The sequence below is a fragment of the Dermacentor silvarum genome, chromosome 1 (assembly GCF_013339745.2).
Source record: "Dermacentor silvarum isolate Dsil-2018 chromosome 1, BIME_Dsil_1.4, whole genome shotgun sequence".
Taxonomy (NCBI): Eukaryota; Metazoa; Arthropoda; class Arachnida; order Ixodida; family Ixodidae; genus Dermacentor; species Dermacentor silvarum.
In genome coordinates, this window is record NC_051154.1 from 86,943,490 (window position 1) to 86,967,790 (window position 24,301).

Sequence of the window (24,301 nt, forward strand, 5' to 3'; positions counted from 1 at the left end):
GCATTACACATCTAGGATGAATAATTTAAATGCTAATTAAGGCACCGTAGTGCTGTTTCCAACGCAAAGACGAGACAACCAAATAGGCAAGATAATTAAGTCTTCGCGCTAGAGACTGCACCATGTTCAATCAACTCGATCAACTGCATAATATTGCTAATTAAGGCAACGCCGTTAATTATGTACATAACTGCATAATTTTTTTTTCACAAAGGAAAGCAACCTGGGCACTCAAGCGGTATAGAGAAAGCCACCACTCAACTAAAATTTTCCTGTAGCTAGGACAAAAAAAAAAGGAAAAAAAAGAAAAGAACTTGTGCTTTGCTTAATGCTAAATGCTGTGTCCTTTTGCAGTACATACCCAGCTTAGGGAACGTAACGAGTTATTAAGCATAACCTGCTTTTAGCAATCTTTTCAGTTGCTCTCCTTTGATGTCTGCATCATAGATCTACACTTACTTTTAAACCATCCAGTTCACAGCCAGTCTTTGCCAGTCAAGACAATTATACTTGAGATTATAGTTGTGGATACTCACAGCATGGCAGATCAAACACTCGATGTGCCGCGGCGTGCCGCACCTATAATGAAAATTCCCCGAGTCAGATGTATTGCAATTTACACGAGAGACTTGACAACCATAACTGCGTAGACTACATAGCACAGTTCATTAAACAAAATTTACAGAAAAATCGAGGATGGAAGGCGCAATACGTTTTAGTCATGAAAAGTTAAATTTTAACTGGGACGCTTCACAAGAGGCATTTAAAGCAGTTGTATTTGTATGAGAAGCCGCGAATTCATTACAACTTGAGCGCCAAGCCCGTTGACACTGCAGGCACCTGACAGCATATCTATAGACTCGCCTGGATTAGTGCAGCCAATTTTAAGTAGCAGGTTGCCGAAGTATAGACCTGTGACCATTGCATTGTGTAGTATATATACGCTTCGCCCATGCACTCCTCTGCAAGCTCTGGGTGATCTCAGAAACACGTACGTGGTTACGGCCCGGGTACAGGCTTTAATAATCGAGCTGGATCCGGGCCCTGGTCCGTACGGGACTAAAGTACCCTCTTATTGGAGAACTGGATACAGACATACACAGACTGATTTCCGCCCGACACTGATGTGTTGGTTCTTTGACTACCACTGCGAACGTTTAGTAGTAAGTTATACTGCGCAAAACTGTGACCGATTCTTACTGCGCATAATGTTTCGCTAGCAATCGCTGTCACTGTTTCTCGCTTTGGGGGACCGGAGACCGCTGCGATTTATTTAATCGTTGTCTATGTTGATTGGTTTTCAGGCAATATGTCTGTCATCTGCTTACTTTTCATTGTAGGATCTTGATGAAAGTGTGCCTTAGAAGTTATTACGCTGCATTTATCTTATTTTGCGATATCCTCGTATTCATGATAAATCTCTCTAAAAATAAAATTTCTCGCAGCACCAGTCTGATGCGCAAGCACATGGTGTGATCAGTTCTCCAGAAGTATTAAAGCTACATTAACTTATTGCAGCCGCTTTTTTGGTATTTATAGGATAAAATTGCTTACGGAATATTCAAGGAAAAATTTCGCACGTGAAAGAACGGAGCGCATTGAAAGCGTTATGTAAGTCATCATCTGCCAAATAAAGAACTTTGCATAAAGCCACGTAAAAATAAAGAACTCTTTGCCTTAAGCTGTTTAATCCTAGATTTCTTAATAAGAAGGTTACGTTTTTCAGGTACATTTCCCCTTAAAGACTGAAAACGTTTATGACAGCGCGGATGTTCTGCAAGAGGCAGTTGTTTTTAGTTTCCTGCAAGATGAGTATTCGGTATGCCATGCTGGTGTTCTCGATCGATTTGATGATGAAATCAACTAGGGATTTATTTGGCAATATTGAATATACACGCTGCCCTGCCGAACTGGTGCCTAGAAAACACTATTTTTATTGAAAAACAAATAAACGATGGGGACGACGTTTGGAAGCAATTTAATCGGTTGTGTAAAAACATGAACAGCCTAAGTTTGCAAAAGGTCGTTGCAATCAGTTTAATCCCGCGCACCATTACGAAACCAACTGCTATCAAAAAGAGCGATTTCTTGGGCTCTGCTAAACTCAATCATGCTCTCCCCGTAGAAATGCAACCCGATATAGAATTGGTTGCGGTGGGCAAGTGACCATTGGTTTAGGCGAAGATGCACCAGGCTGCAGCTTGTAGCCAGAATGTGCAAAAGGCAATTATAAACTGCGGCATACATTCCAAGTAGCTGAATATATGTGTCTGTGCTAACAGATCGAGATACGTTAAATGAAGGGAATTTTCAGATTGGGTGGTCTTGCACAGGTTAGTTTTAGCACCTACAGGCTGTCTTAATTTAGGGTGTTAACCTGATCGATTTCTGTTCTATTTTTGACGTGAAACGTATTTAATTTTGATCAGCATAGCGGGTCGCTTACTACATGCGATGAAATGTAACGAGAACGTGTAACACTAATATCGCTCATATCTTTGCAACTGTATGACTACCCACGTGCCTTACTTTGATATCGCTGTGTAGAGGAAAGAAGCCGTTGCACGATTGTGCATTTGTCGCGTGCACAGATGGTGACGTTGTCGAGCCACGAACGATGCAATCGGAGATAAACTTAGCTTCTCGCTCAGCGTTCGCATCTATAGGCGTAGTTTGGCAGTACGTTTGTCGATCCGAGCGGGAGTGGTCGCGTTTGAAAGAGCTCCCTCTGCCACATAGCATAGGTATATTCCATGGTACCTGTGCTTATCACGAGGCGCCCTCGACACGTAGGGTCTAGAACTGGCGTGAAGAGACTCGGGCAGCTAGACAGAGGGGTCCCGCCCCCCAGCTTTGACCACGGCTAGACAATTAAGAATAGGGAGTGAGCACCATTTAAAGATTAGGCCGCGGGACCCCCACTAGTTGTATCATAAATTAGGCGTACACGTTGTGTAATGCGCGAATAAATGTTACTTGTGTATTCGGTTAGGTCATTTCTGTACCCTATAGTTGCCATACATACTGAGCAGCGCGCACAAGACGTTTCACGTACCCCATAGCCTACACAAATTTCTAAAACAAAATTGCGATAACTGTTATCGTACAGCGCCTGATAGCGAAAGCACCAAACAATGTTGTTGACGAGTCAGGCGAACTTGCTACAATAAGTCATGTGAAACTACAAGTTAAGCTTCTTGTAGATATCTGCAACGAGACGTCCCTGCGCATACTACAGCCTGTACAAGCTGAAGGTCCCACACGCGAAGTACGCCGCTCAAAGTTTCATGGAACGAGCAAAGGAGGGCAAGAACCAATTCCAATGCTTAAATCTGCACGGCGAGGAGAAAACAAAGATTGTGCATTGACGGCAAGCGCGAAATCTCTCCCTGGGTAATACGCGTGTCTTCGGGGCTGCTGATGCATGGCGAAGCCGACCACAGTGAGGCATATCAGAAGGCGCCGACGCGAAGAAGTCGTTCGCGAGAGCTCTCCCTCTGTTTGCCTGATGCGAACAGCGGCAAACGAAAAAAAGAAAAAAGAATCCACTTCGAGCAAGCTTTTGCAAAAATGAGCTTCGCCGAAGCGAAGGCGGTGCATAAACACAGCCCGAGTATTCTGCGCGCTCGGCAACCCACGACGCGAGAGGGAGACGGCGAAATGCTTAGTGAATCGATAATTCCATACAGCGTCGAAGAGACAGCGTCGAGCACATCGGCAGCCGCGCGCTGTTCCCATCGATAAGTCGGGAATCGGTGGGAAATTATATACGACTGAGCAGGACAACCCTCGGCGCGTGGAGTTGCTGGATTTCTTGACAGTGAGGGAGGAAAAATATACCCGCAGAAAATGACTTTTGTTGTCCGGGAAACTCGCGCGCAGCTTTTTTCCGAGATTGATGTTCACTGGGAGGCTCCCGAAATTGCTGCCACGCGTCGATTTGTCAGTTGTTCAACGCTACTTTAGCCAAGGCTATAGCGAGGCACATGGTGCGAGCGAAAGTGTCCAGTTTGGCGTCTGCTGTATCTGTCTTCTTTCTACTGTTGCTATACAGTTGTTGTGGTTGTTGATATGACGCCGTTGGCCTGAGTGTCGTTAATGCCGTCTACCAATAGAGAATGGCGCAAGGGGCAGAATTTATTGTCGTAGATGTACGTGGATGCCTCTGAAGAAGCCTAAATTGCAGTGCAAAACTTCAATCCCGACCTTCAGTCAGAAGCTTTACACCTTACTCGTCAGATGGCTGTCACAGTGAACATCGTGTTTAATATAAAGCTGTATGGAACGTTCAGCACACCTGGAACAGCTTTTTAGCGCAAGCTAGAAAAACGGCCTTTTGCCGCTGATGTTATTGCGCGTTTAGCTGATCTTGCAGCAAAGAAAACTCATTCTCGTGTGATGCGCAAGGTTGAAGGGAAATAGAGGGACAGACATAATCCTTGTAGATGTGGAGAATCTATGAGAATGGCGCAAGTTTCAGCTCACTTGTCACTCATTGGGTTAAGGAACTTATACGAGAAAGAGTTTTCTTCTTCTTTTTTTATTAATCTGCCAAAAGTTTTTACCCTATTCGTACGCAGGTTGTACGCAGTTCGTCCAGTAAGGAATATAAAAGCTTAAGCATCCCCACAGGACATACTATGTTACGCCAGGTATTAAGGTCCTGTGTTCAACCTCTGCTGCGCGAACTTCAAAGTGATAATCAGGTAAAAAGAATCGTCAATTTACCCCCTGAATTTGAGGAACTTGAGGAAATAACATTGCTGTGAATGATTCGCCAGTTGGATTGATTGATTTCATTAAGAAAATTGCGGTAGAACCCATTTCACGATGAATGTCGACATTAATGCAATTATCATTGACGCAATGTAGCGACACCACCATATTGCCATATGCGTCATTTCCGTGTAGCCGACTTCTTTTTGTTACCGACATAATCTTAACTGCTTTGTATAGCTCAACGCTCTTCTATGAACGCGCTGGTCCCATTCTGTTCACTTCACTTCTTTATCCCCACTCTGCTGTTTTTGATGCCGACTTTTTCACTTATCTGTAGTTAACTTCTTCAATTTGCTGTTGCCGACTTCTTGCCTTCTTACCTCTCGTTCTGCTTGTCTATCCGGGCATCTACCAAGTGGTACATATCTATTCTGGAGGATTGTCCAAGAGCGTTCACATATCCAGCGCCACAAGCCCAGTGGTACATATCCGGTGACATAAGTTGGCTATTTCCAAATTGTCTATTGGGGTGCAAACCTATAGGGGCACATATGCACGCGCTGGTCCCATTCTGGTCCCATTCTTCTATAGGGGCCCAAATTGGCGTGAAAGAGGTTAGAAACGAACATCATACCGAAAAGTGTGTGAAGTTTTCAAAGAATGCCAATCGAATTAAATAAGGAAACTGGTAGAACGTTAACAGCTCTTTTATTTTCTGTCTTGTTTTGACCAGCAAAAAGTTCCTATTACCTTTACTTGCTGCCCAGTGAAAATTCATATGGAAAATTTACGATCATTTACTCTCCATGAAATTTTTGTTTGTGACGGTCTGTCTAGTCTGTGGTCTATTATTCAGTACTTAGCTGTAGCAGTACTTAGCTTGTTATCAGTACATAAAATGTGCAATAGTAATTTATATGTACTATTTCACGTTTTAAGCACATGTACAGTATTGTTGACTGCTTGTTGCTGCACAAATACAACTTTTATGGTTCTTGAAGAACTTTTGTATTTCTGATCTCTATTCGTGTGTCTTGTGTACTTGTGTGCTTGTGTGTAAATTATTGCATTTAAAATACATGTATATATTCCTGTATGCTTTGATACGTGTATATACAGAACTTCTTTATAGCATTATGTTATGTGCTGAGTAGTGGCTATATGTTATCACTATGACGACTAGACATAGACACTGCCGCAATATTAAGCTTGCCTCGGCCCGTCAAATAGTCTGAAACGGCTTTTTGAGAAGGCACGCCATATATATTCGTATTTCTCATCTGCAAAATATTAAAAACATTATTTGAATTGAATCTATGTGAACTGTAGCTTCAGTAAACTGGCTTTACCTATAGAGGTAGCGCAAAAATGTTAAGCCGGTATCACAAAAATGGACAGACTATACACACTTTTGCGCGTTTACAGTAAATAAAATAGTACTTGCCGGTGCAACTTCCCGAAACATTTTTTGACGGCTTCACTCTACTGCAAGGGAATGTGTGAAGAACAATTAACAGTACTGTGTGTTTCTCGCCTTCGTCCATTGTTTGAGTTTGCGCTTTTCATTTGTTAAAATTATGTTCTTGCAAGAATTGAGTCATTTGCGCTCTGTCTCATTTGCACTCCTATTAAGAGCAGCATTAAACGTTCGTTTTCGTGGACGTGTCTTACCCCCGTATTAAGGAATGCAACTTAACTTGAAACCCATCCTTGACGAACTTTAAATGACGTCTGGTGTGAACGTGCCCAAGACACTCATTGCATTTCCTTCGGCGCGTTCACGATAGGCGTCATTTATATCAAGTCAAGCATAAGCTTCAAGTTAAGATGCATTTCTGCATACGGTGGTTAGTTTTATTATACGTATGTGTAAGAGGGTTTGACACCATGGGTGATGTCGACTACTGCTTCTCATTCAATGAACTAGTACATATCAATGTTAGGCCGACTCGATCTCTCGTGGAGGTTTCACAGTTGCATAGCAGAGTAACGAAATGTGAGCATGGAAAAAGAACATCGGTCAGGCCTCTCCTAAAATTCACGTTCTAATCTTGCTCTTCACACCAAGTTGCATGCTTAATTGTTGTTTATCAATTCATTCCTTATCAACCACTATCAAAACGATGAAATGACCTTTCACATCGATAATATTTGCCTCTGGAACTGTTGAATGGCCACTCCTTAAGCCACTTCGGACTCCCTTCCCTTTACCTCGTTTGTTGTCAGTTTAGACGCTTCATTACGGTGCGCTTGCTAACTTTGCTCCAATCATAGGCGCAGGAGGTCTCTGAACTGTTGCCGAAGCAAGAGGAGAAGCCTCAGTGTTTTATGTTTCCAAATTGTGCCTTTTCCCTCTGCTCAGTTAACAATCGCGCCTTGCTTCCAAGTTCTCGTGAATGAAGACAAAGAGCTTCGTATGAGTAACTATATATGCATGCAAAGCACACAGCATCACCGAACCAAGTGGTGTCTCGCACTGCGAGGTTACAAATGTCGGTAGGTATATATCAAAGCCTGATGATTATCGCGCAGTGACCGTTCGTTGTGATGACTTAATGACTTCGTACAATTTTTATTGTGTTCTGTGCACTGTTGCATGTTCAGTCATTCGCATTATGTACTGCGCGATGCCGTAGTGTTCTACGTCGTTTTAGATCAGTGATTCATAAGGGCTGAAGCGTTTCTTTTAACATTACATAGAATTCCAGTTTCCTTGCCTGTTCCTCTAATTTTGACAGAACGGTGAGTAAGGGGCATAACACTGGTATATGCTAAATTCTTGACTACTGGTGGGGCTACATTGTGACCTCACACTTGTCGCTCTCGCTGGGATGGAAGTAAGGACAAGGAAAAACTGTGTCATTTGCAGAATTGTCACCCAATTTTAGGAGTTTAGGGAGGGACTTCAGGGCCAGCAGTGCACGAACTTGCCATGCGGCCTTCCCACCTCCCTCACAATGTCCTACGTGATCGGAACTTCCTTGAGTCTCGAAAAAACCAGGCGTAAAGTTTCTTTATTCTCCAACGAGTCGAATTTTCTTTAGACCCTGAAGTGGGACCATACGACACCGAATTCTCGAATGATTTAAATCTCGCGCGTTCGGGAGTATGCTTGTCGCGCGCGTGAAGCAAGATGCGCTCGGCGCGTGCGGTCCAGAGAGGTCGCCCGGTGCTGCGAAAACAACAGCGCCCTCTGGCGCTCGGCAAAGTAATCGAAGCGATATGGCGCCCTCCTCGCTTTCTTCGCACGAGAAAAGCCCAAACAGAAACGCTCCACGCGCTTTCCCGAGAGAAATAAAAGAGAACACGGCGAGGAAAGGGAGGGAGCGGCTAAAGAAACGCTCCGTGGCGCTTCCATTCCGAGGCCGCTCACTTCGAGGAAGCTGCCCGGCTCGAGCACCTTTTCCTCAAAACTACGCTTTAATTTGTCCGCCCGCGCCTTTCGGCACATCGTCTCGTCCCCGCCTTCCAGATAGCCTTCCGGCTTTTTTCTTTCTTTCTTTCTTCCCCCGGTTTCTTCTTTCGCCACTCTCCCCTCATCGATTGATCTCTCTCGACCGGGTCCGACGCCACCACCGTTGCCGCCGTCACTGCCGCCATATTCCTCCCGCTCGAAAACCAAACGTAAGTCTGCGTTCATTTTCTGCTGTGCGTTGCGCGTCGTTCCCGTCGCCGGGCTGACAGTGCTGATGGCTCCCCTTCTTCCCGGAATGGCTGCGCGCTGCCCTCTCCCTATCTCTACCCTCCCCGCGGTGGCAGCGCGCCCTTCAAAGACCCCCCCCCCCCCCCTTCCAACCCTCTCTGCTCCTTAGGGCCCGCAGGACCCGCCGTCGCTAATTGGAAAGCCCGAGCTCAATTCGACGCTTCCTTTCCTCCCTCTGCCACGCGCGCGCGCTCCCTCCGTCCTCTCTCACCCCTCTCCTAATTTTTTTTCTCCTCCCCGGCTCCCCATTCTGTCTTCTCTCTTTCGTCGGCGTTATCTCTCCCTTTTGTCGACGCATCTGATGATAATTTATGCATCGCTTCTCTCATTACTATGTGACTCCGCCCCTTTTTCGGGCGTGTTAAGACAAGCGGCACCGCTCCGTTGGCGCTAATGAACGGGACGTGCTCCGCTGGGCGTAAAGAGCTCGGCGGGTGTCATGAACCCCTGGCATTTTCGCGTAACGAGCGATGCCGCAAGCTGCGCCCCGATGGAAATGCGCCCCAGGCACCTTTCTTAGCTTGCCGTCGTAGTTTTTGCTGTGGATGCTCTGTCATTTGGCAGCGCTGGCGTTTCTTTTGCTTTTCCCATCTCGCCTAGAAAAGTTCAATCAGTGCGCCTTTGCGCATGTTTATCAACCGCGGTGGCTGAACACGATTCTGCACAATCATCCAGCGCGCAAGTCAAAGCCATGTATACTATATATGTACTGAAAAGACAGAAAAAAAGAAAAAGAAACTGGGCTGTTTTTTTTCTTTGTTCTCTGTTCTTGCAGGATTTCATTGAACTGTTTGTGTTATATTGGAGTCTTTCATTCGTGCCATCTTTTGTTTTATTTCGTGTAATTTATAAGTCTTGAGGCTGCAATAAAATTGTGAATGCAATTTATTTTTGTTTCAACATTTATTAGCGTACCGAAACATTAGGAATCATTGAGGATTCATCATGAAAAACAGAAGACCAGGATATTCTTAACGTACAGTTTCCTACTTCTTGAAAAGTTTATCAATAATGAAATCTGGTTTAGCATGACGCATATCTCTCTCTCTCTCTATGATCTACCTCTGCCAATTTGGAATGATATATGAAGAATGCTGCGCTGGCCACAACGGTATAAATAAATTAGTTAGAAATAAATACACAAATAAATAAATAAACAACTTAATAACTAACTAAATAAATAACTACGATTTCTTTCGGAACGCGGAAATAAAAAAAAAACTGAATTTTCTCGCCACTTTATAACACAGCATAAAACTGGACGAAACAATTCGTAGTTCGCAAGGACGCATGGCAAGAAGCACTCATAGTTTCTTGGGCGCATGATGAATCAACGTAGAACTTAAAGTTTTTTTTTTTCTTGCCTTTCGTGCTCCCAAAACTTTGGTGGACAGATATACTCGAGTTAGCGAAGCGACAAAAATTGAAAGCATAACTGGTTCACATATTCCTTGTCGTTTAGGGAGCGTGACTTAAAGCGAGTGCGGTAGTGGCTACTGGCAGCGGGTGCCTTTGACCTTCAATACCTGACGAATTCCTCCTTGGCTCTCGATTAGAAGAGTCTATTGGGCTCTTCTAATCAGTTGTGGTGAAGTATGCTGCGTCCACACATACAGACATTAATGCGATTACAATTTTTAGGATACTTCGCCCACTTTCCAATCGGCTGGTCGATGTCTGTTTAAGCGTTTTCTCCCACCTTCAAATAAAAACAAGAAATCCTTTCCAATATGTCCGGTGCTGGGAGGAATCGAACCCGCTTAACGCGGCTTCCTCAAGCACAGTAATCCGATGCTCTAGCACGCTGCGCCACGAATGGTATCTTCCCTTCTCTCCTCTACCGACTTGCTGCGAGTCCACTCCACAGGTGCGTATCCGACTGAAAAAAGTGAGAACGCCCGCTCGTCTAGCTGCCAATGAATAAAAGGTTTATGCCTGAAGTAGACTGTTGTCCAATGGTGCCGTAGTTCATTCGAAGTCTGGTATGCTGGGCGTTAATTATACAGCACCAGCGGGACAAAACTGGATGCGGCTCGGAGGCCGCGTCCAAAGGTGTACATGCTGTGATCTTAACTTCGACAGCCATCGTGAGCGTTCTGTCAGAATTGTTTATCGTTCTACCACAACGAGTGTGGACTGGGACATTTCTACGAAAACATGCCGTGTATACTGTGCTCCGTACTTTGTATATGTTGAAAGCAATGCCTTAAGCTGAGTGCGTCATTTCAGATTCGCCAGCAGACTATTTCTGCTTCCCAATAGCGTCATGTGACTTGTCTACTGCGCATGTGGTGAACTGATGATGATGATAAAGCGCACCTGTTTGCTTACATTGCGAGGCTTCGCGTTATTTTTGAATTTGAAAAACGGTTGCATACAGGCGATGAATGAAATCTGACTTTCAGCACACCTTTTTTTCTGTGCACCTCCTTTACAAGGCTGTCAGACATCAGTCGGCATACTGCAGATGCGAATATGCCACGTAGAAGGTGGATAAAGTAACTGAATTTCTACCGGGAAGCATAACAAAAAAATTAACAGTACGTGCTTATGCGTCGTTCCAGCCATTAGGAAGGCATGCTCGTTAGCGCTTGTTGTGACAGTAGCATGAGTTTAAACCATAGCAGCGCTGACATGGTTTTTAGCAAACGTGTTTTCTTTAATCGCTGTACGCATGCTATGCAGAATTGGAAATTCCATCACTAGGAAACCTCATGAGTCGTAGGATGGGTGGGCTGACACAGCTCAGATGATCGATTGCTGCTTGTCTTGCTGATGCGTGTCACAAATTTGCAGCGTGAATGCGACCCTAGCCATGCTATCGTAATTTCTGCATGTCCGCCACAAGGAGTCCAAACTTCAAGCTGCTCAAGGAACTGCGAATATTCTTGACACTAAAAGTATTGTGTGTACTCTTAAGCTCTTTTAGTGGTGAACGCAAGCGTCTTGTCATGGTTAAAATTAAAAATTAAAGTTTCGATAGGCTTCAAAAACAAAGGAAGGAATATTGAAATCCATTACTTTCTTAAAATACGGCTGAAATGAGGAGAATATTAAAAATTGATAATTTTTTACCTCCCAAAGATGCCCAGGAGCATATAAGAAACGCTGTCGTGAATTGCTGGGAATTAATTTTGGCCACCTGTGGTTCCTTATTCTTGGAATACAGGCGCATTTTTGTATTCCGCTCCCATATTAAGAACGTACTAGTATTACTCCAAATGTTGGGAAAGAATATTGGTTGAGCCGCTAATTGAATAAGCATTGAAACGACTAAAATATACCCTCAACAAGTCATGGGTTCATATACGTATGACCTAACGCATGAGCTGTAATGTTTATTTTTGAACGCTAAAAAGCAAAACGTGACGTCATTCCCTTTACGATAGTGTCACGGTTTTTGTCTTTCTCGGCTAAAATTAATTAAATTATGCGGTTTTACGTGCCAAAATCGCGATATGATTATGAGGCACGCGGTATTGGGGTCATCAGCATCGTCATCAGCCTATATTTATGTCCACTGCAGGACGAAGGCCTCTCCCTGCGATCTCCAATTATCCCTGCCTTGCGCTAGCTGATTCCAACTTGCGCCTGCGAATTTCCTAACTTCATCACTCCACCTAGTTTTCTGCCGTCCTCGACTGCGCTTCCCTTCTCTTTGTATCCATTCAGTAACCCTAATGGTGCACCGGTTATCCATCCTACGCATTACATGGCCTGCCCAGCTCCACTTTTTCCGCTTAATGTCAACTAGAATATCGGCTATCCCCGTTTGTTCTCTGATCCACACCGCTCTATTACTGTCTCTTAACGTTAGGCCTAACATTTTTCGTTCCATCGCTCTTTGTGCGGTCCTTAACTTGCTCTCAAGCTTCTTTTTTAACCTCCAAGTTTCTGCCCCATACGTTAGCACCGGTAGAATGCAATGATTGTACACTTTTCTTTTCAACGACAGTGATAATCTCCCAGTCAGGATTTGTTAATGCCTGCCATATGCACTCCAGCCCAATTTTCTTCTTCTATACATTTATTTCACATGATCAGGGTCCCATGTGAGTAATTGACCTAGATAAACGTACTACTTTATAGACTCTAGAGGCTGACTTGCGATCCTGAATTCTTGTTCCCTTGCCAGGCTATTGAACATTATCTTTGTCTTCTGCATATTAATCTTCAAGCCCACTCTTACACATTCTCGGTTAAGGACCTCAATCATTTGCTGTAATCGTCCCCATTGTTGGTGAATAGGACAATGTCATCTGCAAACCGAAGGTTGCTGAGATATTCGCCGTTGATTCTCACTCTTAAGCCTTCCCAGTCTAAGAGCTTGAATACTTCTTCTAAGCATGCAATGAATAGCACTTGAGAGATTGTGTCTCCTTGCCTGACCCCTTTCTTGATAGGTAACTTTCTACTTTTCTTGTGAAATCCTTGTAGATATTTGCCAATATATTCACGTATGCATCCTGTACTCCTTGGTTACGTAATGCCTCTATGACTGCTGGTCTCTCCACTGAATCAAATGCTTTTTCATAATCTATGAAAGCCATATAGAGAGGCTGATTGTACTCCACAGATTTCTCTATTACCTGGTTGATGACATGGATATGATCCATCGTAGAATATCCCTTCCTGAAGCCAGCCTGTTCTCTTGTTTGGCTGAAGTCAAGTGTTGCCCTCATTCTATTTGAAAGTATACCTTGGTGAATACTTTATACAATACTGAAAACAAGCTAATGGGCCTATAATTTTTCAATTCTCTAACGTCTCCCTTCTTATGGATAAAACACAATGCTGGCATTCTCCCAGTTCTCTGGTACACTTGAAGTCGTGAGGCTTTGCGCGTAAAAGGTCGCAAGCTTTTCAAGCATGATAGCTCCTCCATCTTTGATTAAATCGACTGATATTCCATCTTCTCCAGCAGTTCTTCCCCTGGCCATGTCTTTCAAGGCCCTTCTAACTTCTTTGCTGTTAGTTATAGAAGGGGTCTGTGTATCGTGTTCATCACTACTTCGAATGAAAGTAGCTTGGCTGCTCTGTGAACTGTACAGGTCAGTATAGAATTCTTCCGCTGCTTTTACTATGTCATCGAAATTGCTGATGATATTACCCTGCTTATCTTTCAGTGCATACATTTTGCCTTGTCCTATGCCTAGTTTTCTTCTCACTGATTTCGTGCTGCTCCATATTTTACTGCTTCCTCAATCTTTTCCACGTTATATTTTCTAATATCCCTTACTTTCTTCTTGTTGATCAGTTTCGACAGTCCAGCGAATTCTATCTGACCTCTGGAGTTTGACATTTTCATATTTTGCCGTTTCTTTATTAGGTCCTTTGTTACTTGGGAGAGCTTACCTACTGGTTGCCTTGGTGCCTTACCTCCCACTTCAATTGCTGCTTCTAAGATCAACCTAGTTATGGTTTCATTCATTACCTCTATGTTGTCTTTATCTCCCTGTTCTAAAGCTGCATATTTGTTTGTGAGCACCAGCCTGAATTGGTCTGCTTTTACCCTTACTGCGTCTAGGTTGGCCTGTTTCTTCATGACGAACTTTATTGTTTCTTTCGTCAAATTGAGAGAAATCCTAGACGTCACTAACCTATGGTCACTGCACTTTACCCTACCTAGCACTTCTACATCCTGCACTCTGCGGGGATCGGCAGAGAGTATGAAATCTATTTCATTCCTTGTTTTGCCATCAGGGCGTTTCCAGGTCCACTTCCTGTTGCTGTGCTTCCTGAAGAAGGTATTCATTATTCGGAGCCTATTCCTTTCCGCGAATTCTACCAACATCTCTCCTCTAGTGTTCCTAGAATCGATGCCGTAGTTGCCAATTGCTTGCTCGCCAGCCTGCTTTTTCCCCACTTTTGCATTGAAGTCGCCCATGACTACAGTATACTGATTTTGCACCTTTCTCATTGCTAATTCGACATCTTCAAAAACTGTTCTATCTCTTCATCATCGTGACTGGAGGCTGGGGCATAGGCTTGTACAACCTTCATTCTATACCTCCTATTCAGTTTTATTACGACGACTGCTACCCTCTCATTAGTGCTGTAGAATTCATCAATTGTCCCGCTATGTCCTTATGGACTAGAAATCCTACTCCGAATTCTCTTCTATCTGGAAGACCTCTGTAGCAGAGGACGTGGCCGTTAGTCAGCACTGTATAAGCCTCACCAGTTCTTGTAACCTCACTAAGGCCAATAATATCCTAGGAAATACCTGCTAATTCTTCAAATAGCCCTGCTAAGCAAGCCTCATTCGATAGGGTGCGCGTGTTGAACGTGGCCAGGTTCAGCTTCCATTGGTGGCCTGTCCGGACCCAGAGATTCTTAGCACCCTCTGCCGTGTCAGAGGTCTGGCCGCCGCCTTGTTCAGGTGCTCCGCCGCCGCTTGGGACTGAAGGCCGTGGGTAAATTGTAGGAGTCATTTGGGAGGTAGCGGCCTAATACTGTACCAGGGAGGCCAATTCTGTTCTGGTGAGGGAGTGACTTTGTTGTAGCTTAGTGGGCCTTTCTAGTTTGGTTGCACCTTGACTAGTATAGGCGCACTAGCTCTTGGCGATTCTTTTTGCCGGTGTCAGGTGCCACTCCATGCCTGAAAATGTAGTGGACTGGAGAAGCATCGGACTTACGACCTTCAGATTACTTTAAAAAATGAATCGAACAAAACATTACACGTCTATGCATACAACACCAATATCCTCCAACTTAACTGCAGAATGACCCTAAATAATTGATAATTGAAATGTCATATGTTCGTACTCTACATCCGTTGTTAACGCACGTAATAGTGCCACTGAGAGCCTCGTTGACTTCCCGGATGTACTATCAGACTCGCTCTCACTTTGCGGTCAAAAGGCTTGCGTGCGACTCGCGCATTAAAAAAAAAAAAAAAAAAACGAAAAAAAACTTGCGCAAATTACGCGTTCAAGACTACAAGAAGATTCGCGCTTATTTATAAGTACTTCCACGCACTAAATGAAACTCAAATGCTGCCGTATTCTAAATACACGTGCGAGACACGGTGGGGTACGTACGCCGGATAAATTTTGACCACCTGGGCTTCTTTATAACTAAGCGCACCTAAATCTAAGCACGCGAGCGTTTTTGCATTTCGTCTTCATTGAAATGTGACTGCAATGACCGGGATTGAACCCGCGACCTCAGACAGCGCAACGCCATACCACTAAACTGCCGCGGCGGGTGTCTTTTTCGTCTCTTCCCCTGACACTTACTATTCTTGTCAAAAGGAACGCACGCCGATTCGCACGTGTCGGCGAAGTCTAATCTAGTCTAGTCAATGTATAGTCTAGTCTGCCACGCAATTTAGTAAAGCTTGCGTGGCGGTCTCTGAGTTAGATCAGTGATCAGTTAGATCAGTTAGTTCAGTACCACTCCTCACTTTTTAGATCTTTGCAGCTTCAGAAGCACAACGGAAGACCCACTGCGCACCCCAGAAAGTTAACTGCTCACGCTCGCCGTGGTGGAACTGCACTAATTTCACTAGCACCATACCACTTTTATAGGGCCGTCCAAACACGGAGTAAGTTTGCGGCAGCTTTTCCTTCGACCTGGACGCAGAACTTTCACCTTTCAGCCCAGCCTACTCCTACTCTTACCGTTAGTCTTTGTCACGGCTTGTCACCCGTTCGCCATCGGTGCGAAGTCATCGACGGGGTATACAAGCCGGTTGGTTGTGCCGCACTCAAGCGAACACAGTGAAAGGGTCAGAGTAGGGAGTAAAGAAAAAAAGAAAAGAAAAAAAAGAAATAAAAACAAATAAAAAAGCTGTTTCGCAACTGACGACAATACACAAATTAATAAACTAAAATAATAACAAAAACACAAGAAAACTAACACACCTGAACTTAATATAGCTCAATGATGACGACAAAGGAATATGACGAGCAATTCACAGTGGATATAAAAATGAAACGGGCGCGGATCAAATATACAGGAGGAGGAGGAAAGAGAAAGGCAGAAGGCAGGGATGGATTGAGGCGACTTGACGTCTATTCCTGCGGAACCGTACCCGTCTGCCAGGAGTCGTTGTATAGGAGCAAGAGTGCTTCCGAGCTTGGTCTCCTAGGTTAGACAGGGCACCGCACGTAATGTCTTCAGGTCCTGGCGCTTAAGAACGCCTGCACAAAGCTAGCAGCAGCTTCTAGTTCTTCCATAGAAAACGGACACTCCATGCGGGGATCGCGTGAGAACAAGAATAGACTTAACAGTAGTTAACGAAAACAAAGTTCAAAAGAAAACAAAGTTGAAAAGAAAAACGAACGATGTCATACGCGTGGCCGGGCAGCAGCAGCTAGTCCATAAACCGTGAAGTCAGGGCGCAGAGCTTTCCCGAAGAATGCCGCGAGCCTATCTTGTTGAGGTGGATGCGATTGCTGGGCTCGGTTTCCCGGGAGTATAGATCTGGCGGCTTCTCTCAAGCAGGTTAAGCTAACTTGAGGCGAACTACCGTGAGCTTCGTTGCAGATGTTGGTTTGTCGTCTCGTACGTCAACTAGTTACTCCGAGTTCTGACGTGGCTATAGGCGGCCCAGGCGATACTGGACGGCCCTAGCCTCTCGACTGCTTCTCAGCAGATCACAGGCTCAGCTTCTAGACTGATTAGAAGGGACTAAAACCTGCGCTTAAATAGCCTCTCCTTTCCCTAGTTCCCTAGGTCGGGGAACAGCAGGTATGGGTGACAGTTCACCTATTTATTTCATGACACCTCCCAAAGGTCTTGGCCGCGTCCCTTTTAATCAGGGGCGAGGGAACGGGGGATTCCCCCCGCTGTCAGAGGTCGCGCCCCCGCACTGCACCACACAGGCACACACGCACACACTTGGGTCCGTTGACAAGCACAGAAGCAACAGCGGCAGCCGGCCACACGCCGCCATTCTCTCGGACCATACATACGCTGCTAGCAATTTGTGGACACGGTACTTAAGCGTGTTCTTAATCTTCTTAATCTTAAGCGTGCTCCTAAACCTACACAGGCGCTACACTAAAGTTTTTGGACCATCGATACCGGCCGCAGCCGGGAATAGTAGTAGTAGTAGTAGTAGTAGTAGTAATAATAATAATAATAATAATAATAATAATAATAATAATAATAATAATAATAATAGACCACCGGATGACAACAAATAATGAATGAATAGCAGCCATCACACCACTTTTTGGTGAAAACAGAACAATAAGGGTAAAATTTACGACATGCTTGCACGTATGTATTACGCGTCTGCGGGAAAACGGGCCATGTTGAAATAATTACAATTTGACCAGATGTATTTTCCGACGTTCATTAGCGAATGAACTGTGCTTAGAGCAAAAAAAAAAAAAACCATCACTTGGATTGATTCTCAAGATGACACCGGGTTCTAGATATTCGCCATCAAACTTGTGGTAACAATGCACTATGGTTCTACTTATATATTTAAGAAAACGCCGTTTTATACATTGAAGCCCAAAAATGACTGGGACGCCAATGCACTCCATCGTATGCTTTGGGAATTAGTATCTCAAAACTGGTGTCCTTCTAAGAATTCGTTCCAAATGGATATGCCTTGCATACTCATGAGCTCCAATTCGTAGAGAGCAAACTATTTACCCTAAAGTAGTTCGTTAAATATTTAATTATTCAAATTCATTTAATTAGTCGAATATGCATTTCAATTTGTCGTGCAAGTAATGCACGCCTCTTTGAGTAATCCAGCTCGAAGACTGGAATCGTGCTATCTGCCACAGGATATTTGTTTAAATTCTGTATAGTCACAAAAAAAAAACAATCCGCGGACACCTAAGCACTTCTTATGAGTTGTGAATGCGAAAGCATTAATGCCCAATTGAACGCCGCTGAGCGGTCCTTCGAGTTTTGCGCTGTGAGTAATGTTTTCGAGTTTTGATGCGGGGTATGTTATGGTGTTTTACGATTAAATTGTTGCAGGTTATTATTTCTTTTTCACAGCGGCGACGTTAGCGCCATACTACGTGGTCGAGTACCTTAGGCGCATCGAATTCCAACACAGGGGCAGCGCGCATGTACACGTGCAGCTACGACTGAATGCGGCGCCTGATGAAGAACTCGGCCCGCACATGCAAGCCTCGACGGAGCAGAGCGGGCGAAACGGGACACATCATGGGGCGCTTGCGCGCCAGGTGTTGCGTGAGGGGAGAGGGCAACGCCTCCTCACTCGTTTTGCTGCGTACTTCCGCTCCCTTACTTCGTCTGCGGTCTACTGGCGTGGACGGCCAAGTTGCGCTATTGCCGAGGTTGCGGTCGCCGACGACGTAGATGCTTCAGACTTCATAGCGGTACATGCTGCCCGAGCCATCAAGCAGCAGCAGCATGCGGTGCCAACGCCGCATGCTACCGACGTCCTGCGCGACTAGAGACTGAGGAAGCAGCAGCGCCCACCATGGCCGGCAGGCGCGCGCTCAAGCCCAGTGGGAGTGAAAGAGAGGCACATTTCTGCTCCATCGAGACGCGGTCGTGACGTGGCGTCGCAGCCAATGGGAATTTAGGGGCTGTTTCTCTGCTACAGACGCCGGCTTTTTCGCTCATTGGACCATTTGATGGTTTCGCATAAAAAAAAGGAAAAAGCATAAAAAAAGAAAGGAAGACACCCTATATATATAGTATTTCACGGTAAGTTCGATGACCTCCTACTGCACAACAAGTGCATTTTACATAGCAGGTCCTCACAGTTTATGAAGTAGAGACAAAAAAATTGTAACGCAGTCACGACCAGGCCATTGAATGATAATGTGCACATTATTTTACATTTTTTTTTTCGCTTTGGTGTGTGGACCACGGGGCGCTCATGTTATCGCCAGGATCGGCTGGTCATGAGCAGTGCTTGATAGCAAAGTAATACAATCGAGCCAAATACATTCTTAAGTGTACTTGTCCAATTGACATCCAATTCAAGTACGCACAGTGTACAATACAATACGTATACAAGATACACTGCTTGGTACAGATACACTGCTTGGTATAGATAGCTGTACCGAGTTCAATAAACAATGCAGGCGGAGTTGCAGAAAATATTGCGCTGTAACACGGCAAATTGCAGGTAATGGATAAGTCAAGCAGAACACACAACATCGTTCTAGAAGTTTTTCGCGATTATTTCACTTCTTGGGAATTCTTTTAAGACGCTAAATGCCATGATCATGCAGCTCAGTTCTGGCCATAGCCCCAATTTATTAACGCGACAGCATTAAGGGCCCCGTGTCGTAGAAAATCTGGCGTCGGCGTCGGTGTCGGCGTAAGCATCGGCGTCTGGCAGAAATATTCATGCCGAACCACATCATCCCGAACCACCCCGACCGGGCGGGCCCTTCGCGTGGCGCAAGACGTTAGTGAACAAAAATTGAATTTCTCAAAGTAAAATCCGTCAGAAAAATCGTAAAGTACGACTAAACCACAACCTACAGACGTGATAGCGTCGGACTGTAATTTGAATATACGAGAAAAAAGCCTGATAAGCAGCCAGGGATCTTTGAATGCTATCGCGTTGCACTCCTAAAGGCGAAGCTTAAGCATCCTCCAATTCTGATGGTGTTTCGCTGTACTTTGGTTCTAGGCAACATTGTGGGGAATGTTGAAAACCGAGCCTTTCTACATTTTCATCGGACCCCATGTCGCAGAAAATACGTTGTCGGTGTCGGCGCCAACGGCGTCCAATAACGCTATCGCGTTCCACTCTTAAAGGCGAAGATTAAGCGTATATTATAGTTTTATTGCGATAGCAATTATATGGACATTCAAAAGCAGATTTCTGCCGTCGCCGTCGCCGTCGCCGTGAGGTTCTGTATGACGTCAATAGAGATGACATCGTCGCCGCGCGCCGCCGAACGCTGTATGTGCGAGTGAAAGAGCGCGAGGGACGCGCGCTTTCACGGGGAGTGAACGCACGGCGGAGAACAAACGCGCGTTCTGCGCTGTGCTCCCTTAAGGGCTGCAGAAGTAGGCGTCTCTTTCCTCCTCTACAATCACCATATATGTAGAGTAAACGTACCTTGTTCCGACGCGCGAAAGGGTGTGGGGGAGGGGCAGGGAAGGGAGGCGACGTTTAGCTGCAGCACCAAGTGCCTATTTATATCAGAGGATCCGGCAACACTCACCAACGCCGCACGCATTTTGAGCGAACGCGGGCAAAACGCCGGCGGCGTCGACAACAGTTCTGCGTGTTGCCGGTGCTGCTGCATGTTCAAGTTTATACAGCTGATAAAGCTGCTATCATTACTCCGTATTCTTCAAATTTGCTATCGCAATTGATGCTTCGCCTTTCAGGTGAAACTGCGACAACTTTTTTATTTTACGGTTACTGTGTTGTGCGGTGACAGTATGCGGGGACAGTGACCGACTGTGATTGTGTATCTGTGCTCCTTTCTTTCTTTATCTCTACTTTGCTGTCACTTTACGTCCCCCTCCCCTCTCTCCCCAGCGTAGGGTAGCAAACCGGATTTTCCCATCTGGTTAACCTCCCTGCCTTTCCCCTTTCTTCTGCCTCTCTTTTTTTACGCTTAGAGCAGCCTTTTCTCCGAGAGTGAAAATTCTCAGTTCGCCTTTTATTTCTTTCTATTTTGTTTGCGAGAAGCATGATTAGTACCCTGCAGCAGAATGTGTTCAATAACTTCTGGTCCCGAGTAAATGTTCTACACTGTATTGGTTTTGAAAGAACAGCAATAACTGTTGCATACAAAGATGGAGGCGCTACATGTGAAATTTACGCATAAGGTTAACATTTGCATCTACGGTTCTTCAGGTAAATATGCAGACTATTTAGATAAGGAGTTATTCTACGATTTTGGGAAGCCTTTAGGTACGTAAGTGTGTCGTAGTGCTATATATATATATATATATATATATATATATATATATATATATATATATACAGGGTGTCCCAGCTATCACGCAGCCCATTTTAAAGAAAGAGGAACGGCGTTACGCGAAGCAAACCTAGTGCGTATTGTTTCCAGTACAGTGTAATAGGCGCCAGTAATGTTTCGTTGCTGAGATTTAATTAGCTAATTGTAATTAATTATCTAACTCGAGAAGTACTGCCCTAATTATCAAAGTGTCAATGAGAAAGTTGTAGAGCAACATGAAAAACTATCGATACAGCTTTCTGTTGCTCAGTACGTGCTACATAAAAGTGTTTTTCCGAGCGTGAAAGAAGCCCGCGAATACACTCAAAGGGCCTCGAGCGACCAATCGCGCTGCAATTCTGCGTGTACTCGCGGGCTCCTTTCACAATCGGAAAAACACATATATGTGGCACGTATGGAGCAACAGAAAGCTGTATCGATAGTTTTTCATGTTGCTCTACAATTTTCTCATTGACACTAAGATAATTAGGGCAATACTTCTCGAGTTAGATAATTAATTACAATTAGCTAATTAAATCTCAGCAACGAAAAAATTACTGGCGGCTACTACACTGTACTGGAAACAATACGCACTAGGTTTGCTTCGCATAACGCCGTTGCTCTTTTTAAATCGTGCTGCATGATAGCTGGGACACCCTGTATATATATATATATATATATATATATATCCCCGGGTGTTTTCTTTTAGATCATACAAAATTAAACAAAAACATCATCTGTGGCAGACAGCACAATTCGTATTGAACGCTAACTCGAAGGGGCGGACATTACACGCACGAGACATGACATATTTAATCAACTAATTAACAAAAGTGCATTCATTAAGTTTCTAAAAACTTTACGGTACATATTGTAATTTACGAATTGTAATATCGGTGAGCTCGCAAGGCGTATCCACTATTGGAAGGCGTATCCACGTATTAGAATTGTGCTACGTACCTGCCACAGGCGATTTTTAAAACTTCTGTATAGTCTAAAAAAAGAAAAAAAAGAACCCTCTCTCTCTCTCTCTCTCTCTCTCTCTATATATATATATATATATATATATATATATATATATATATATATATACCCTGAAAATGCAAAAATGCAGTAGAAGTGCACTGATTTTGCTGAGCTCTGCGCAATTGCACTAACATGCGTGCAAAGTCACGAATCCTTGCACTTCGCAGCAGCCGTGTCGGCACGCGTTTAAGCGTTGAAGAGCGCATAATCGTGGCTTGTTTTAAACGCTTAGAGCAAGTACGCAGCGACAATCGGCAAACCTCGTAACGTAATCTAGCTGGGAATCGCGCAGATTGAAATGCCCTGAACGGCTCATTACGGACGCAATTCCCTGCCTCTTCCAGCCAGCCATTTTAGCGGGCACCCCACTTACGCAAGTTATGCACGGATCAGGTCATCACTACTGCATCAGTGGAAAGAGTTGAACGTTCGCCCTTGAATGTCTTACTAGGAGAGAAGGGAAACGGGACGGCTTGAGTAGCTGCATTACCGGGGTGCTGGCGGTGTTTCCCAGTAAGCCTAGCCAGTTGTGTCGGCCAATTAAGAGCCCTTCGCGATGGGCGTGAATGATTACGCTCAGCACCGATTACGGCTACACAATTATCCTCGTTGCCAGCTCCTCGAAGTGGCTGACTGTTGCCACAACCGCTTTCGTGCTTCTCGCAGCGTGCCAAGTCCGGACCAGCCCCGAATGTTTCTGAAGTATGCATTCTTTTCTGATCATTTCCTTCTTTATTATTTTCTTTTTTTTCAAATTTTTGATGAGGCTCTTGCTTGTGATTCACTACGAGAAGGGAAACGGGAGCGGATGCATGGTTGTTACACACGCATGTTGGCAGTGCGTCGTGTACAATTCTTTTGTTACGTTTTCATGAGCCTGACAAGAACAGATGCGCGCTGGATTCATATCACATACTTGAAGTTTGTTTTCAGTTGTGTGTGATACCAAAGCACAAACATTGAGAGTTTACGCTCCCCTAGCAGTTCCTGAGCGGGAATATTTTCGTTTCCATTGTGTCGCAGGCCTGCAGTGCCATTGAAAACGCCGCTTCACGTTACTACGCGGAAGCCTATACTTGGAGGCTACTTGTCATTGTATCGATGGTATTTAAGTGCTGCAGCCGGCGGTGGTACTTGTGAATGTTTATAGGCACGTTCATCTTAACCAACAGGTGTCTTGCAAGGAAAAGTAAAACCATTGGACTTCTCTATGCGAATTCACTAGGCGCTATGGTGAAACATTCACTTTTGCATGTGAGACATTGAAAAGCCTTTCCCTCTCTCAGCTCTCAAACACGTTCTTATTTCTGCGTGGAGCCACACGTATAAAAAAATTAAAAAGTAAGCGGTTCCACAGTATACTCTGCGATTTTAGTTATTAAGGTTACATTTCGGACCGAATTTCGTTGAGTAAATCTTTCATTACACAGATCAGTACTCAGGTGCACATAATGATGGCAAGCGTACCAAATTAATCTAAATTAAGTTATGGGGTTTTACGTGCCAAAACTCCGATCTGATTATGAGGCACGTGTAGAGGGGGACTCCGGAATAATTTGGACCACCTGGGGTTCATTAACGTGCACCTAAATCTAAGCACATGGGTGTTTTCGCATTTCGCCTCCATCGAAATGCAGCCGCCTTGGCCGGGATTTGATCCCGCGACCTCATGCTTAACAGCCCAACACCATATCCACTAAGCAACCACGGCAGGTAAACATACCAAAACATAATCCGATGCACGGCGTGCCGTTGACCAGCTTTCAGAAATACGTGGCATAGCCAGAGCGTGCTATCTTCTCCTCAGTTTCCTGAAAGGATACTAAGAGACCGCTACTATCTCACCGTTCGACTCGCGTGTATTTTTGCGAGAAAGCCCTGTTCCACGTCGTGATTAAGAAAAAAAAAAAAACGCATGTAGAACTGACACAGCAGTATGACTGTCGTAGTGTCATCGTTTGGATATAAAACT

General features: G+C 44.6%; 1 long non-coding RNA gene across 1 annotated transcript in view; it reads left to right on the top strand.

The window, feature by feature from the left end:
- Positions 1–8,039: 8,039 nt before the first annotated feature.
- The window catches only part of LOC125946735 (uncharacterized), a 169,583-nt gene continuing 153,321 nt past the window's right edge, over positions 8,040–24,301 (top strand). The window contains exon 1 of the long non-coding RNA XR_007467832.1: positions 8,040–8,343. This is a non-coding gene — a long non-coding RNA (uncharacterized LOC125946735). The remainder of the gene's footprint in view (positions 8,344–24,301) is intronic.